General features: G+C 41.5%; 1 protein-coding gene across 1 annotated transcript in view; it reads right to left on the minus strand.

Moving 5' to 3' along the window:
* The window catches only part of ZMIZ1 (zinc finger MIZ-type containing 1), a 337399-nt gene that overhangs the window by 213160 nt on the left and 105295 nt on the right, over positions 1–18944 (minus strand). Inside the window, exon 3 of the mRNA XM_058810416.1 lies at positions 6858–6940. The gene's annotated coding sequence lies outside the window, so the exon portion shown is untranslated. The remainder of the gene's footprint in view (positions 1–6857; positions 6941–18944) is intronic.

Genomic DNA, 18944 nt, shown 5'->3' on the forward strand with positions numbered 1-18944 from the left:
TACTGCAGGCAGAGGCGAGCCTTCTTGGCCACCATCCAAGCCAGCTGTAAATGAGCCAGCTCCAAACTGGAAGCTGTGTAAGCACAATTAGCACAGCAGTAAGCCTGATCTAACACATCCTGCCAAGAGACCGAGCTTATTAGCTTGAGCCCAACACAATGCACACGATGGATATGGGGCTTCTGCTTTGGCTCCACACAGAACATGGGCAGCTGAAGCACATCAAGCTCCTATCTGCCCACAAGACATGCTGGAAGTACATCTCTCTTGGAGCATACCCTCTGCTGCAAGGACCATCATTCCCCTCTGCATCAATTCCCAAAACATTCTGAGTGCTGTGAGCAAATGGAGGGAACAGGGATCTCCAAGTGAGAACTTCTGAGCAATAAGTCACCAGGGAGGTGTTTAGGCACGAGGCACCAAAAAGGCCAAAGGGAAAAGTGAGGGAAAGGCAGAGCAAAGCAGCGCAAGACTCTACAAACTGACAAAGAGCACTCCACTTCTGGATTCTATCAGGTCCAGAGCAATAATGACCAAAAACCATTACCATACTGTAGATGTTAAATGGGCTCTGCACAGGTGCTCCTACCAACAAACAAAGAATTCACTATTTTTGGCCGACATTTGAACAGTCCAAAAGAGGAATGTGCTCAGAGAAGGAAATCTGTTAACAAACTGGGACCCAAGAAACCAATGCTCCCCTGGTGCCATGGATTTTATTAAAGGAGTAGTGACAGTCTAGTGGTTGGCAGTAGTAGTCTGAGAAACTTATAAATTCAGAACAAAATGAGACAAAAATCAAAGGGTAGCAATGAAAATCATCGCGGGGGGGGGGGGAATAAAAGGCATATTTTAAGAAGAAAGTCTGAAGAGACTGGGAATGTTTACATTTAAAAGGGCAGTAATAAAATGGTCATTGCTAAACTATAGCAGAAACCAACTTATACAAGTGAGCTTCTGCCCACCCATTAGAGAGCACATGGGCAAGCAGAAATTCCATTGAAGTGCCCCTATCAAAGGCAACAAAGAAAACACCTAATTCAACACAATTATTTTGTTGCATTCTGTGTCAACAGACTGTTCTGTAGCAAACACTCAGGATCTTTGGAAGGTGGTGTTCATGCCTGTTTTGTTTTCCCTCCCACTCTACTGTAAAGGAGTATTTTTAGCTTTCAGTTGGGGCTTTCTGATGTATGGGACAGGTATAAGCAAAAGAGGGAAGGGACCCCACAAGGTGTGGCAGACACACTCCTCCACACATTCAGATTCTGCAGATTTACTATGTTGATTTTGACTTCTGAGATTTTTAGATTACATTGTGTATATGGAGGTTTTCCATGATTTGCTAGCTTAAAATATTTTCTTTGAAAAGGCTTAGTTTGATCTGGGGTGAAGACTACACATCCTCAGCAGACTACAAGCAGTTTATATACTTGTCCCTGACCCTTGCCTGATCATCAGTTTGGGCTAAACACCTGCTGGAATTTCACACAGAATTTCTCACACTCCAGTAACACAGATCTCAGGCTATATATCTTTATGATCCAAGGCAGCATTTGAATCATGGATACCTGCTTCAAAGGAGTGTTTTTCTTCCCTTTTCCCTACCCTTTCATAAGCTTCTAAAAACATGACCAAATCAAACCAAATTAATCACACCAGGCTAAGAGACACAGACAAAAGAAAAACTAAGAGCTGAAATTACACTTGCACGGTTCTTTTGTCTTGAGAAGGAAATAATTTTCTCTCTGTTTTCCCACTTGAAGGCCTGAAAAAGAAAGCTATGCTGTCAGAAATATCAAGGCCTAATGAAGTGTGTCAAAAACCAGTCATACCTTGAACTTACTAACTTCAAGAAGGTGAAATAGAGAAATGCATTTAAATACTATTTGGTATGAAACACTTAGCAATAATACAACAGTATGATTACTGCAGGTTAATTTAGCCTTATTTAGATTTTTCAGTAATTTAAAAATACATATATAATCATCATCCATTGTTCAGACAGTGACAACTGTTCTGACACAGGATCTCAATTTACACACACATCTAATATATCTAAAATATACAGTATACATACGTACAGCATATAAAAGTCAAATAACCATTCAGTCCCTTTACTTACACATACTTCCAGTGAAAAGATAAAATCTTGGCTTATAAATCAGCTGAACTAAAAGAACACACTTCTAATAGAAGAACACACTTCTAATAGAAGAAAAGAACACACTTCTAATAGAAGAAAACGGCAAGAAGATAAACACGATTAAGGGGAAAGGGAGGGTAGAGAAGTAAAATATTTGCCAGTTAGCTCTGAATACTTTTGTATTGAACAAAAATAAATACTCAATCTGCTTGTTATTTCTTTTGGAAGTACTTCTTTGCAGAGAGGAATGCAAGTTAGCATCCTTTATAAGGCCATAAGAATCTGGTACACACCACCATAAAGTAGGTCTAGTACAGAATACAGCAATCTCCCATGCAGTGACATGATAAACAGAATCCTTAAATGCTGATTTGGTCTCCCTTTAAAGCAATACTTATTAAAAAAAAATAAAATAGGAAAAGAATCAGAAGCCATCTGCAAAGGAAGTACCTCAGACTCAAATCTGTCTACACTCACTATGTGTACATTGCTTTTTGTTTAGACAAAGTAAAACCAGGAGAGAATGCAATGTGTCTGCAGAAGGTTCTTCTATTTTTAACCAATACTGTCCTGCCAGTATCAATTCATCCAGATAGAAAATCCTTCATTAAAAATATAATTTACTTTGGTTGCTTTCCACTGTGTTGAAGTGACATCTTTCCCAAACGCTGTCAAAGGCCATTAGGAGCACAGAGTTTTTGAGAACAAGTTTCAACCATGACACCCATTGGCCTCCCTAACAAAAGTTTCCTTAGGAAGGCTTGGGAATCCTTTGATGGGAAGGGGCAAAGCCAAAGGGCATGAAAAATATTATTTGGATATACATAGTATCATTACAAAATTACAAAAAATCTTTGCACTGTCTCATACAGGCAAAGTGACAAACCAGTGAAATAACCTAAGGAACAAGACAGAACTTTGGAACTTTTCACCTGAAACTTGGGGTGCTACAGCATTTTATTAAAAAGTACAATACTGAAGACAACTCAAGCAAGAAGTTACCAACATGTCACTCAGCTATACATATTTTTATGTGTCCACCTGGGAAAAACAAAAAACAGCACATATACAAGCAGATAAATTAAAACACAGCTTGCCTTCAGAGTCATGGCTTACTTTTAAAAAAGATTACTTACTATACAAGAGCATTTATATTTAAGCCAATATTTTAAACTATGTTTTTCCCTACAAATCACAGTACAAGAGTTTCTGAACAACTTCTTAGCTACATCCTATTCCCTTCTCATTCAACTGCTCTAGCTAGAGACCAGTAGAGCAGAAGTCAGACAGTGTGACAATCTGTAGCAATCAGACATCACAAAACTTAGGGAAACAAAATGTAAGCTGTACTTTATTAATGTAAATGATTCTAGACATTTCAACACTAAGAATATAATTCAAGAATTAGTCACACTTAGAGAATTCAGAAAGTTCAGTAGGGGGCAGGACAAAGGAGTGAAGAAGCCCTTTCAAAGTGCAGAATTCAAGCCCTTGCTCAATTCCAGATCCACCTCTGCTCCTCCTCAGAGGGCCAGTTTGGGGCCTGAAGTTGGGAAAAAAACAACTCTACTGCTTCATACTTAAAATGGAAGCTCAAAAGACAAACTATGCTGCCTTTCTGTAACTTCTGATGCAATAAATAGTCTGATTCAGCAACAAGCCTCTCTTGATAGGGTTATACACCTCCCACTGACCACAGTCTGAGCAGCCTCATGGAATACACAGGCTCATTGCTGGGGGATTTTTCACAAAGGCAATCTGGAACAAGCAGTTCCTATATCTGGCCACTTGTTACCAGCTCCTGTTGCACTGCCTTCACCCCACCCCTCCTGGGACAGCTTCATGGTGCTGCACAGAGGGACTTGGTGAAGTTAAAAATAGTCCATTCATCCTCCCTCTCCCTCCCCATTTTTGCCAGGTTATTTTTAAAACAGATACATTCTCTGCTCTTGTTCAACAGGCAGCTTGGCCAGAAGGGGAAGGGAGGAGGAGAAGCTGCAGCTCTGCCAGTCCAGGCTGTAAGAGGGACTGGAGAGCCCCTTCATCCCACCTTGCCACTAAGACATCACATATCCATGGCATTACAGACACACAGAGGTCCTCATAATCCCAGTTTAAGCTGGTGTTTGCCAAGTCTGAGAAGGAGCACGTACTATTCCTACAGTTAGATGGAAGAGGTTTGCATAATCTTATCCCTCACATCCCAGGAGCCAGAACTAATTCTGTGCTTTTCTGATTTGACTTGGGGATTCTACGCCACCACAGCAGGACTTAGGAAACGGCTCTTCACTGTAACCTTGTCTGAGTGCTCATCTTTTGTTTGCATTACTCTGCCTTGCAAGATGACAGCTATCAAGTCAGATTACTGAATGCCACTCACAGTGACACATGCCAAAAGTAAACCATTAAGACCATCTAAATAAGAGCCAGGCTTAATATGTAGGTTGCCAGGTATTACATCTGGTAAGAAATCATTCTAGACAAGTTCAGCAATTAAAAAATTATCAAATATTTTAACTTAGTTCTTAAAATTCACAGGACTAATCAAATAAATTCCCGAATTCCTCAAAGAGCCCCGCATTTCAAGCGCAAAGAATTTAGGCTGTCAGAAAAAAAAAAAAAAGGGTTGGGGGAGGTGGGGAGAAATACAGCAATTTTTTGAAAATCCTCCTAACCCCCAGTGTTTTTTCTGTGTGTTTATGAAGCCTCCGGAAATACCATGGCAAACATTCCAGCTCTACAGCAGCGAGGTCACATGATCCAAAGGCACAGCAGGGAACTTCTCTCCTAAGTTCCCTTACGGTAAAGAAAAGTGATCTTTATTTTATTTTTGCAAACAAGGGCCCAAGTCTAGGGAAATCTCCAGGAAATTTTCAAAAGTACAGTTTTAAAAACAGAGTGTTTCTTGATGTGGTGGGGTTTGGTGTTGTGTTTTGTCATTTATTTGCTGCACTTCTTTGCCTGCACATATTACTGGTATTATCTAAGATGAGCATCTTATACCATTAGACCATATTCAGGGACCATTAAATACAGTATACCATTTAAGTCACCTCTAAAAACTACTTCTAATCTTTTAAGTAAAAATTACTTGTAACTACTTGTTCTCTAAATCTTCTATTAGAGTTAAAATCAGTACTGCTGTATTTAATAACACAGCCATGATCTTTTCCTGGCAAAAATTATGGCACTTAAAACCTCTCCCCCTTCTTGTCTTTCAGGATTATTTCAGCTAGCACTACTAATGAAAGGATTTATGCAAATAAGCTTTGCTAAACATGATTTAAAAAATACTCGAAATCTGAACCTGAATCACAACCTTGCATTTTTACAAACAATCACATGTACATAGTTGGAAATAACTGAAATGTAGGAGTATTGATGAATCATAATGTAATAGGTGAGTATCAGAATTTTGTGGTTGTCTGAAAACAACATAGAAGAAAGCATGGGGAAGGCAAACAGTCCTGCAGTCGAAATTCACAGCAAATGGCAGGCACTCACCACTAACTCGCTTTGTAACCATGTCAGAAATGCTTCTAATTATCAGAGGTAAAAGAGGGATGGCATTTCTGCTGGAAGCAAGTTTTACACTTTAGTCTTTCCTCTCCCTTCTTTTTCAGCCTATAAATATTAGTCTTACACATTTTTCTCCCATACAGCTCTTGAGAAGGTTGAGTTTTTCAAGGCTGAGAGCAGATAGAAATGTTCATCAAGAAATGCCTTGAGGTCAACTGTCTGAAACTTATCAAAGTGCAGCACTGAAAATATGGATGGTGGATTATATGAGCATGGTAAAGCAGATTTAAAAAAAAAAAAAACAACAAAACTATGTTCTGATGATCAGTAACATTTTTTCTGTTTGGAAATGGGTTCAGTTATGTACCCCCAGTGGTGATGGTCACAGGGCACTGACTTCCCCCCTAATTTCAGGTGCATTCAAAACAACTACTGATGCACAGAAGTGACTTTAGTGCTATTTCCCAACATATGGAAATCCCACTGGGATATGACAAGGATCAAAAATGGAGAAGACTCACACAGCAGTGTAAGGAGAGGCAGCTGGTCCACAAGAAAATGATGATGTAGGCCAATTTCTAGAGAAGCACTGAACTACACTGAAAATAATGCAGAGATGAGCTTACCTATGGCTTTATAAACTATTTAAAAATATCTTTAAAAAACCCCCACAAGCAAAGGAAAAGCAGCAACAGAATAAGTCTGCAAAGATTATTTTTCTTAAGTGAAGAAGGAAACAGATACCCTGAAGTGCCCACTCTGTGCTTTTTAAAAAATTCTGTACAACAGCTAGACATAAGATATTGAACATATTATTGAAACTACTGCTCACTTCTACTCAGGGATTTCTGCTTAGTTTATTATAAATGCACATTTATTGGCAGCAAGTAGAACATATTATTGCTCTGTTTTATAGCTGGAATGGTGCACACACAGAGTAATTTGTTTGTATTCCGTATCAGGATCAATACTGTACCGGGGATAGCCTGAGGAATGTTTATGCTGAGGGCTTTGCTTGCAGTGTTTTGTTGTTGCAATCAATTGACCAAACAGGGCTGCTTCTTAAAACAACAAATAAACTATGATAGTGACCAGATCAGCCATTCAAGCATCAAACACGACACAGTGTCTGGAAAAGGAATGAAGGCCCACAAGTGTTTTTACTGCTGGATGATATACACAGCTTTCCTACCTGAGTATTTCCCACCGGCCTTTCTTCCTCTCAGTAGCTGGGGACTGTTTCCTCAAAGCCCTCACATAACAAGATCCATTTTCCTGCAATAAAAATACAGACACATCATGCTTCCATTCTCCTGCAGAACACAGCAGCATTTGAATCAGCTCAGTGAAAAGACCTGAAATGAATTAAGAGCATTTAGGAGTCCAAGAACCAAGCCAGGAGGACCACACCTGAGGCTGGGTTGGGGTCCTTGCCACCCCCAAGCTTCTGAGACTCACTCAGCAGTTTAAGTATTACAGCTTTTCATGCCTGTAACAATGAAATAAGGAAAAGATAATGAGAACTCTGTTGAGGTTTATATCAAAATTTCCAGAGCCAAATGGTAATTTTTTTTTCAGTTAAAGGTCATGCCCAAGTCTCTTTTATTCTCTTTATAAAGGGTACTCACTGACTACTGTGAGCTAAGTGCCATTAAAAAAGATAAACCAACCCCCAAACACTAATTAAAAAAATACACCAAAATACCTCAGGACCACCATCCTCTCTGCAGCAAAACAAAACAAGTTTATGGATTACACTGGCACAGCACTGCAACTTCTAGGAAATGTTTTTTTAATTATAAAGAAAGATTGCAAAGGGAGACGGGGGAATGTTTACGGGTAGTCTGTATTTTGTTACATGCTGTTTCAGCAGGCAGACAAGGTGTCCTTACAGCATTATACTACCAAGCTCCAAAACTCAGCAAATATTGAGAAAAGGAACACAGTGACTACATTTTGCCTCTCTTTTGACTGATTTCCAAATAACTTCTGTGCAAAAAAAAAATCCCATTAAACATGAAAAAGCACATACTATTGGAAAACAACAACAAAAAAACCAAGCAAAAAACAACACAGCAAACCCCACACAATTTGCAACCACTCCAGGTTCCTCCCCAACTACCAGCTGTGAGAGCAGACACTTTCATAAAAACTCAAATTATGCAAAAGTCACAGGTGACTTTAAGAAAAGTCTCAAGTTATTACAAATAACTTGTTAGTTGCATTCAATGTTTGTTCTGCAGCCATATTTATCCTTTTCACTGGTAATTCACCAAGAATAAAAACATGACTGAAAACCTTCTTAGAAACAGTCATCCCACCCCAACACACCCAGTGCCACCAAGGGACTGTCTGCTTTCTACAGGGACACTGCTGGTTTTCTTGTCTCACAAAGGGCAGTTTTAGAGAAATTACATATTGACAAGCACCATGGGTGAACGTTTGGCTTTAAGGCCTCATTGAACTGTGAATGTTTTCGCCCAGAACACGTTTATGCTCTTCCAGAAGTTTTCTCCAGTGCTTTTCTTCTGCTGATGCAAGGTAGGAACAACACTAATTGATTCAAATTTAATATTTGTTAACATGACTTTCTCAGCCAATGCAGACCGGCCTTTAATGAAATTGCAATTAGTTATTTTAGTTTGTTTCTCCAAAGCAAAAGCTTTTTTTTCTGCCTGCCCTAAGATCTGGGTACAATTCCAGGTGTAACTGGATTGGACTTTTGTCAGATCAGGCTACAGCATTTACCTGGACACTTGAATTTTACCTCTCACTCCTCTCTCCTGGACTCTTACTTTCAACACTGCATTTGTGCAGCTGCATGGTCAGCTGGAATGGGGCAACTAATTTCCTTCAGCACGTTGTCTCAAATAGCTCTGCCAACACAACACAGGGAGCAGGGCCAAGACAGGAGTGATCAGCCATCATGGCAGAGGGTAGAAACAGAGGCTGTTTAAGGCAGCTTGAGCTGCACTGCTGCACAACACAAACCCAAAGATTTGCTCCCTCCTTTCTGCTTTATTCTGCCCATCTGTAAAACCAGCACCACAATTCCTACTTTGTTTTATAAAGCACCTCTTAAAATGAAAGGGCTAGCCATTAACATTTCTGTGAATTCACAGTACTGACCACCCACCCCTTTCATAAACCAGGTCCAAGCTGGTTCTAAGGACACTGGCACTGTCCCCACCAGCATCTGCTCCCTGGCTTCCCCGCACAGCCTGCTCAGTGGTTGTACAATGTTCCCCCTTCCACTCCAGCCTGTTCTGTGCCCCCACGCCAGCCCCAGCTCTGCAAACACACTTCACAGGGTCCTGCTGGGAACAGCAATCAGCTTCTAAAAATAAAATTAGTTTCTTAAAGCCTGGTCCCTTCTCTCGTCCTGTTTCTAGAAAGATCCCAAAACAGTCTAACTGGCAAGGTCCAGGGTTTAGTGGGCTACACCTGAGAATGAGATGAGACTAGATGGTAGAGAAGAAGTGCCAGCTGGAAAGCCCTTACACCTGGCTTGCCTCAGCCACCCTGTCCGGGTGTGTGCTAAGCCCTACTGTGGCACAGTAACTCGGTGCTGCACAATTCCCAGCCTTTCCCACATCCACAGCTGGGGCACGGCCGGTTCCGCCGCTGCAGGAGCGGACTCGGGAAGCACCGAGCCCCATGCGCAAGCAGCCGCCCGTGCCCGGCCAGGCAGCCGGGCCACGAGGGGAACCAGCAGCGCTCCAGCCGGGAGCGCTTCCTGCTCCTCCACATCCAGCAGGGGGAGCACAAAAACGCACAGCTTTTTTGGCCATAAAAGATTTTTTGGCTACGAGCCGCTGTATCGCAAAGCTGGACACTCTGCGTTAGGCTACTCCTACAGCAATGTGTATGTGGTGCATGACAAGCGCACCACGGGCAGAACTCCTGCTCCGGGCAGATCACACCGCAAAAATCAACTCTGAAGGAGCCACAGACAGGCCAGGAAAGCTGCAGGAGCCGGGGGCGGGAAGGAGAGCCTGCACAGCAGGGCTGCCAACGCCAGCAATTTTATCCTGTCCCCTGCAGCACTAGGAATTTTTCCTAAAGCCAGCTCTCCAAAGTCTCATCACCACATAAAAATTTCAGCTTTCAGCTCTTTGTTTTTTTTAAGGGATATATTTATCTCTAGGCTTCCAAAGTTCAAAACCAAAGCTGTAAAAACAAACCCCAAAGATTCAAACAACAGCAAAAGTGATAAAAGAATCCCTCAAATCTCTTGTCTGTACATCATGGACAAAAGAATCTCAACTATGGGAATTCCACATAATTTTCCTTAATTTACAGTTAACAACAAACTGTTAGTTACTGTTTCAGAAATTGAGGAGGCAAAAAAGGAGACTATGTTCAGCAACCACTGAGGGGAACTCTGTTCCTGCTTCCCAAGGGTGAGCATCACCCGAAGACCTTTCCTCGCCCAACTCCCCTGGGTTGTGCCATGCCTGACCCTCAGCCCTGCGCCTGCCTCTAGCACGGACAGCCGTGGAGTGTGTCTGCAGCACCTTCTCTGCCTGCTCCTCCTCCTTCTCACTTGTCCTTGGGCTACTCCTTGCCCCTTCGTTCCATCTCCCCTGTCCCAGTCTTCTCCAGGGATGCCCTTGCTTTGGGTCACCCTCACTGCACTCTGGGGCAGGCATGATCCCTCAGGGACCCTCCTGAAGGGCAGCCCAGACAATGTCCCCATCCCTGCAGCCCCAGCTACTAAATCCATCAATTTAGGCCCAATATACTACATAGTTTCAACATCTTTTCTTATAAGATGGTGCTCTGTTTCCCAGCGATTTTGTTAAAATTAATGGAAGTGGTCTATATATATTGAAGGGAAACACCCAGAGCAACATGTGCATTACAAGTCTTAAAATTAAAGCATATAAAAATACTGTAAGAGTGAACTGGAGGAAGTCCAATAGGGAAGTATCAAGGAATTCATCTTTAAATCTCCTAATCTCAGCTGTATCACTGCAATGGACTTTCCCTGCTTTCTCATCATATCCTGGTCCCAGCTGGTGGCCACCAGATCTTGCAGAAAGCGAGAGCGAGCCCAGGGTATCTCACTGTCTATACCTCAGCACTTACCTTTGCTGGACTTCAATAACTGTAAACAAATCAATCTCTAATAGTAGCCAAGAGTAAACCCTTCAGTTTCCATACACAAAATATCATATGGACTCCACACACCCAGACAAAAATGAAGAGATAGCAAATAGAAAACACCCAAACAAAAAATATTGAAAAACAAAAATACTATTAGGATGGACAGTTAAAGAATGTTGTACAACCTTCCTATAGAAATGCATAAGGCAGGTGCATTTTAGAGTATTTTCCTACTTTCACAAATTATTTTGAAGTTCCAGCATTATTCTACTTGAACTGTAGAACATGTTCAAGCTCAAAATTCCTGTAAAACCACAGCATGTCAGCAATCCCAACTTCTCATTTATCCACAGCTGTAACTGGGTCATAAGTGAAGAACACGAAGTGCTGCTCTTCCTAAATAAGCTTACTGGTCAGCAAGAGTACTTCTGCTATGTGAAAACATTAACAAACTTTACAGAGAGTTTAACCATTATATGCAGTCCTCATTAGGTATCATAGCTCTCTAACAGGACATTTTAGAACCTCGGGCTTTGTTGAAATTCTAAAGTAACTCAAAATCAACAGTGAGTGTATGTCTGAAAAGCATCAGATGCCATCCACACTGACCAAGAAACAGTCTGCTAATTTAATAAGAGAAAAGCAAAAACTGTTGCTAAACTAAGTAATGCAAAATAGGTGAAGGTTATGGAGAGGAAAGATGAGAGACAGACTAACATCCGTGCAGGTTGGTGTGTTCCTTCCTGGGCAGAGACAGAACAAGGGAGGAAGGGAAAGCTGGGAAGATCAGTGTGGAGGGAAGCAGGACTGCAGCTTCAGACAACTTTCAGCTTTGCCTACACTTAGACTTGGTCCTGAGTAATCCTTATTAAAACAAGAACCAAAAACCACTCAAATACATCACACCAAAATGCAGCCACATGGCTGTAAAATACAGCCATTTATCTGATGGAACAGACAGGATCCACACTCCTTCCAAACACAAGTAGCAGAAAGTCACAGAAAGGGCCAGGCTGCACTGGAACCTGCCGTGTGCCTCACCTGGCCCCACCCAACACATCCCCTCCCTGCCTGGGGAGCCCTGGAGCCAGCCTCCTGCCTTCACCCCAGCAGGGCTCCTCATGCCCTGCAGAGCCGCAGGAGAAGCCTGGGCCAGCACTCCTGTGCCACCCCATTTCCTCCTGACCTTTTGTTCCCAAAATAGAAGAAGCAGGTTCTCACAGGGGGCTGCTGCATTGAGCAGTGCAGCCACTCAGACACTCAGTCAAACCGGTGGCTCCTGTATCACATCATTACTGCAACCCGTCCTCCTGGGAGATTTCTCAAGCTCACCCTGTTAGGCAGAATGCTACAAGGGCACAGCAAAGCAAAGTATGAAAGAATCACAGGAATAAGTATGTAAATTTTGCTTGTATTTTTTCTCATCTTCTTTCTCACCAGTGTATAAAAGCAAAAGTTTTGTTTATTTAGTCATATTTTCTCAATTAGTTTGCCCAGTTTAAAAAACCAAACAACTACCTTTAGTTTTTTTCTCTGCATAAACAGAAAGAAAGCCTTCTCAAAATTGTATTTCACATTATTTCAAAAAAATAAAACATAACTGAAATATACATTTTCTCAGTTGCAGAAAGCCAAGAATTTGCAATTTCCTTATTTTGAGATGGAAACGAAAGGTCCAGTTTGTTGTCATAAACTATGCATTTAAGGCTTAACAGCAGCTGTTTGCACTATCATGATCTCCAGTTTAGAACACCAATAACAACAAAATCCTTTTCTTCCCCCAAGTTGTTCTCCAAAAATCTAATTACTCAATCACTTTTCCAATCCTGCTCTGTTTTTAAGGCTGCATCTAAGATGGGTCCAGTGCACCTATAAACAGGGCCTGAGTAGGCCAAGATTGCTGTAAATCTATGCCTCTGCTCTCTAGTCACAGCCCTGGTACCCTGAAGTCCCTTGGGCTGTGCTGCACCCTACCTCCCCTCCCAGCCTCATACCCCAGATTTAAGGGGCTGCACATGAGTCAGTAGAATAGATCAGGGGTTTAAGCAGGAACAGGGAAATAGGACTAGCAGGACAGGCATTTCAGCGCATCTTTGTGAAGTCATAATCTGATGGAGGTGGCTTTGGCCCAAGCTGAAACAAGAACATTTGGTGTGGCTGCCCTCTGCAAGGCAGTCCAGGCAGCTCCTTCTCCAGTGCCTGCTCCAGGTCAACAGCACCCAGCCAGCTACAGTCAGTCAGCCTGGGGCTGGAGGGCCCAAACCAACCGAGGTTTGCAATTCACTGTCATTTCACAAGTGGCCGTGGCAGTCACAGCTCCTCCCTGGCCACAGCGGGCAGCAGCACATTAGACTGCATCTGTTTGTGGCAGAGCACTGAGCTGCCAACTCACAGGCAGGATAACAAGCACTATTAATCTTGGCTTAAACGGAACCATTGTTCTGGAGATTGGACATCTCTTGTAAAATCCCATTATTAGAGACCATTTGCCATCTATTTCCGTAGAAACTTTTTCAGTGTGCTTTGTTCTGTTTTAGAAAAAAATTCCCCCTTCCCTTTTCCTTAAGTCCTATTGTACTTACGGAGCCTTAAACAATAATCCACTCAAGCACAACCATGGAAGTGGCTTGAAGGAACAAAAGCTGCTTCTGGCATAGCCAGTGCATCTGACTCTCCCTGCATACAGCTGCCCGTACAGCCTCCGCAGATTTGCAGGGCACCAGCAGCTACCGATTTCCCTCTGCTCCTCCTCTGTGTTGGATACAAAACAAACAGTAAACATGAGAAGTCTGCTCAAATTATACTTGCAGCATCAACTAAGGCTGCAGGTGAGTCACAAGCAAGTTCTGCAGCCTGTCTTGCTAAAGGAATAGGGAGAAGACTGACCTTAAAAGAAAGCAGTAGGCATGAGTAAGACAAATTTAAAAAAAAAAATCTAACTCCAGGGAGACAAGGCAGTGGAAGCAAAGTGTCTCAGGCTCTGTTAAAGAAGATTATTGCCACATCTAGCAGTTAGTACCCACCCAAGTAGAGTGCCATCAACCTAATTCTCAAACGAGACTAGCAGAGCAGTGAGACAGGATTAGACATGCTTGTTTTTAACCATTCTTTGCTCTCTCTGGTGTATTACTATCAGCACAGCATTGGCATCAAAATTACTACCCTTCAAAATGTGCAGAGCACATTTTTTAATTTTACATGTAGCAGTTATGTCATCTGGGGTTATTTATTTTTTAATATAAAGTGGTATAACATACTTAATCTGTTTTGAGAAAAGAACAAATTGATTTAGTGAGCAGTTCAAGGCTCTCCCTGGAGACACTCAGCCACACTCAGAAATCTGGATATAAGTTGAGACTTCGCTAAAGTCATTTTAACTGTAGGTCATAAGAAATGTCAAGATATAAACCACCAAGGAATACTAAAAATTAAGCCATCATCTCTGAGAGTAACAAATGTCTTATATTTGGCAGTAGAATAATTTCTAAATCTTTACAGCATTACTACTTAAGGACAGTAGCAGAGCAAAGGGCTTAGAATTACACACAACATGTGTGCATTCTTTTTGCTGGGGAGGGGCGGAACCCAAAAGCTGCAGGAAGCAAAAAAATACTGAAGTGAAGGAAACTTACACCACCAATAAAAATATAATGGTTTATTTTTTCCACTTTGTTTCACTACATCTTCTTTTACTAATCTTCTGTTAATAAACAAGTTTTGGTCTGTTTTGGTCTCAAAATGTTCTTCCCTATGCAGTATGGAAGAGAGTTGTGTACACAGCAACACGTATGTGCAAAAACGGAGACCAAATTGAGGAAAGCTGGTTTTTAGAAAGCTTTAAAAACTAACAAACAGAAACCTCTTTGTAGCCTTAGACCACTTCTAGAGCTTTGTGCCTAGGTTTTACAAGCAAAAAATCTTCATTTTTTTCTTAGCTATAAATTACTTCTTAAACAGGTGTTTTCCTGTAGAAGTTACACCCCAACTTCTGCATTTTTGAGATGGATCCCCCATTTACGGAAATCCTTTTATAGAACTTAGCTGAAATCCCCCAAATTTTCCTTTGCCCACTTACCTCAAACAACAGTGATAAGACAGCTCTGACCTTACACAGATCAAAGTGAAAACCCCTCCAGTTTAACCTTCTTAAAACAGAGGAGGTTAAAAATTAAGTGCATTTTTAACCAAAGAACACTATCTGAGACCTCTTACTAAAAATATCTAAAGAAAACATATATAAACCATTTCATTCCCCCAAGTTCTCCAATGTGAAAGTTAAAATATCAGCAATGTAAAATCAGGAGCAGGTTTTTTTACCATCTCTGCCTAATAACCTCTTGAAATTGATCAACATACACATTTCCTTTCCTGCCCTTACCTTCCACTCATGGGAGTGGAGATGAGAAGGCTATTTCCCTGATTTTAGTTAAATCATAAAGGAACTCACCAGTGAACAGCAATTTGAACAGAAAGCAGTTCAAGCAATGTGAAGACCCATATTAAGGGAAAAAAGCTCATGTATGTGGAAGCAGAAAAAAAGTTATTTAACATCCTATATTGCTGCCAGGCAACTCATTTATGAACATCTGTTTTGTTTGGTTTAGCCACTGCCCCTAGCAGGTGTGCCAAGACTTATGGGTGAAATTCCATTTCTCTAAATGCAAAGGTAGGCATTTCACAGAAGTTTAAATCTATCCTCTGCCAAGTCGATTTTCTTGAGTGCCTTCACATCAGCTCACTGAATACCCTAACCACCTTCTTCTGTAACACTGAACACAGTGTATATCCAACCCCATGTCTGCACAGGATGCAATTGCCTGCTTGAGTGGTGCTGTCATGGCAGGGAAGTGAAGGGCAGGAAAGCTGCAGCACTATGACCCAAATAAGATGCAGGCAAACACAATTTTAGACATCCAAGCCTTTAATGCAAATTAATGTCATAGCAATAAAAGCTCCAAAAGGAATAATTGCACAGATGTCTCAGAGGAAGAGTTGTATCTTGGGATTTAATAGCTAGAAGCAGTTTCCCCCCATCTTCTCTTCAGGTCATTTGGTTTCAACAGATAGTGCTCCTTGCTGTCTATCACACAAGCTATTACACAAGTACTCTCAAACTGGTAGCCCTGGATCCTGGTTTTCTGGTCCCCTGGAGGGCTGCAGGAGCCTTCCCTGATGCCAAGCCCTGCCAGGCTGCCCATGTTAAAACTCGAGGTCATCCGCAATATTAGAGAGGCAGCATTACACAACTCATGCTCTGCATGGACATCTGAGCTGGAAAGACAGTAATTTCAAAGCAAGATGCAGTTTGCCTCAAGATCTCCCAAGTTTTACTGCAGGCTGTTCTTAAAATCTTCCACTGATAGCATTTGTAAAACTAGAATTAATTTTCTGTGACATTGAAAGAGGGAGGGAGAGACCCCAAACAAAACCCCAGTCCTGCCTCACTGACTTCACTCCTTTTATCTGCACAAATATCCACTCGTTTCCGTGCTGTCCTTGAAAGCCCTTTCTCTGCAACACACCAGAAGCTTTTAACCCGTACTGAAGCCACTGTCATCCAGCCCAGTGCAAACAGGCTCTGCTGTGCCAAAGCCACTACTCTGTAAGAGGGGAGCCCTGGGACATCCTGCCCAGCCAGCGGGGCCATTCTGTGTGTCCCTGCAGCAGAGAGGGGGTGGCTGCAGCCCGCGGGCCAGGGGCTCACTCTGCACCTCTGCTTCGCACTGGCACAGGGTGCCGGCCAAGGAAAAGCATTTTGTACAAGAAAGGGGACTGAGCTTCAACAACTGAGGCAAACAGGGCCTTCTGGCAGCTCCTCTCCGGGGGTGGGATGGACATCCGAGCAAGGGTGAATTAGAGGGAGAACAGCTGTTTGTTCAGTGAATGAGTCACAGGACCCAGCTATTAATTCTTCCTCTCAAGAGAATATGCCCCCATACCAGCCCACCCACCATCCTATAAAACAAACAAATACATAATGGAGGTCAGGGACGGGGAGCTCAGTAAGAGGAAAGGGAAAAATAAGAGGAAAAAATAGCCAAGCATTTAATATTTACATTAGAATGAAATGTTTCATTAATTACATATAGAATCAATTTGCAGCTATTTTCCTTAAATTTCTCAGTCAAACCCACAGATTTGAAGCACTTTGAACTGTGCTGCACCAGTAATTGTGGATGAATATTTTAGATCAGTCTTGAATCACTGTAGAGCACACAGCAAATGAACTAATAAGCTATTCATGTGTAGACTGCTAATGTATTTTCTTTCTTTGCTAGACAGATGGAATACAGTCTAGAATCAGTTGAATTGGCTACTGGTAATCTTCAGAAAGGCTTATAAAAAATCTTTAGTTCTACTGTTTTATTAAAAATACCACTCAATAGCCTGCATGCATTAGAAAGGAGCTGGCAATATGCAGAAAATCCCAAACAAGTTTTAAAGATAGGAAGGAAGAGTCAGGCATTTCATGTGACTGTAGCTAGCTTCAGAGAGTGACAATGAACAGTGCATTGTCAAATGTTTTTTAAAGGACTACTGCAAAGCTGGACACCCCTGCCATCTATTTGATATTTATCCCAATACAACCATTTATGGGCAGTCATTTTAAATCACATATAACAATCTATCAGTTCTATAATCTGACAGATGTGTTCTAGTTTTCAGAAGCATCTGTTGAGTCATCAGGACATCAGAATAGTTAATTGCACTTTGGGGATGCTTTCAGAGATTAAAAGTTGCCTTACTTCAAGCAAATTTTAAGTGTCCTTATAGATTAAACTCCTTTTTCGTGTACAAAATTAACATATGTACCCACACTCCAGAGAAACTAATGCATGAAATGTAAAGAATAACTTCCCTCAGGGATCATCTGTTTTATTCCGCCTCCTGTGCATTGCCTCACACTGTGCTCAGCAATATGGAACAGAAAACAAAAATACAACTTGAATCATGCATGATTCTGAAATATAAACTAAGACATGGCCTACACTGTCTGGGCAAAGACTACAGAAGAAGCTGCTTTGGGTCAAGAACTTTGACAAATTTTCTAACAGATAAAAACTGGAAGATGATGCCTGTTTCTTTTTTTGGCAAAATGCATATAATTATATTTCAGAAGGTTTTATTACTGTTTATTCTAAAAGGAACATTGTACAGGCTGTACCTTTCACCACTACAAGAGTATGTGACAAGCCAGGAGAACCACCCACAAAATTAAACATGGGCAGATAGACACTGAGCCATCCTCCAGCTGAAGTTATACCAATTGCTGCCTATACACAGCTAAGGAATGGAAGCAAGCAAACTCCATCCATACACATAATTGAATACTTGAATTAAAAAGAGTAATACCTGTGGAAGATTACTATGCATTTTCAGCATGTGTGAGCAGATGAGATCTTACCCATGCTTCCAATCTGAGTTTCCTTGCAACTTCCTGGCCCCCACAGCAGTAAGAGGATTAAGGAAACTTATTTCTTAGAAGAAAGATCCATCTTACAAACTCTGATTTAAAACAATTTAGCAGTGCATTTTTCATTTGGTTGATGTTTCACCAAAAAACCTCAACAAACCAAATGAGTCAATCAAAAAAGGTATATTTGGCTGTTTCTCAGAGGTGACTGAATCCATCTGGTCTGTAGTTCCCAAACCACAGGGATCCCATGATTAATTCAATGAACTATTTAGTTTCACTCAAGACGTGATCATAAAGCTGAAGTGCAAGTGCATAACCAAGAGCACCATACAAGAACACAGACACCAACACTGCATCTGGGCTTTGCTTCCTATAAATCCTGAAGTGACAGCACACTTCAACCTAAGTGGACTGTTATTCTTTAGTGTGGAACAAATCAAACTTGAAGTGAGAGTGTAAAAGTTGAGACAAGCACTGCAGTCATGACCATGCTTTTAAAAGGTGTGATGCTGGTGAAGTTACAGCATATTCCCTTGCTACTAAACCAAACTGAGATTGCTGTCTCAGTTGCATTAAATTATTAGCTAATTAGCCCTGACTAAGGACAACAGTATGTTGATGCTGGCAAGCTGTGAAAAGAACACTTCAGCAAAGAAGATCAATAGCATTTTTTGTCTGGCTTACAATAAGAAAACTGCTGGCCTAGGTTATGAGTTTAAGCCATTTTTCATTTGGCAGACAAGACAGTACTAG

The sequence above is a fragment of the Ammospiza caudacuta genome, chromosome 9 (assembly GCF_027887145.1).
Source record: "Ammospiza caudacuta isolate bAmmCau1 chromosome 9, bAmmCau1.pri, whole genome shotgun sequence".
Taxonomy (NCBI): Eukaryota; Metazoa; Chordata; class Aves; order Passeriformes; family Passerellidae; genus Ammospiza; species Ammospiza caudacuta.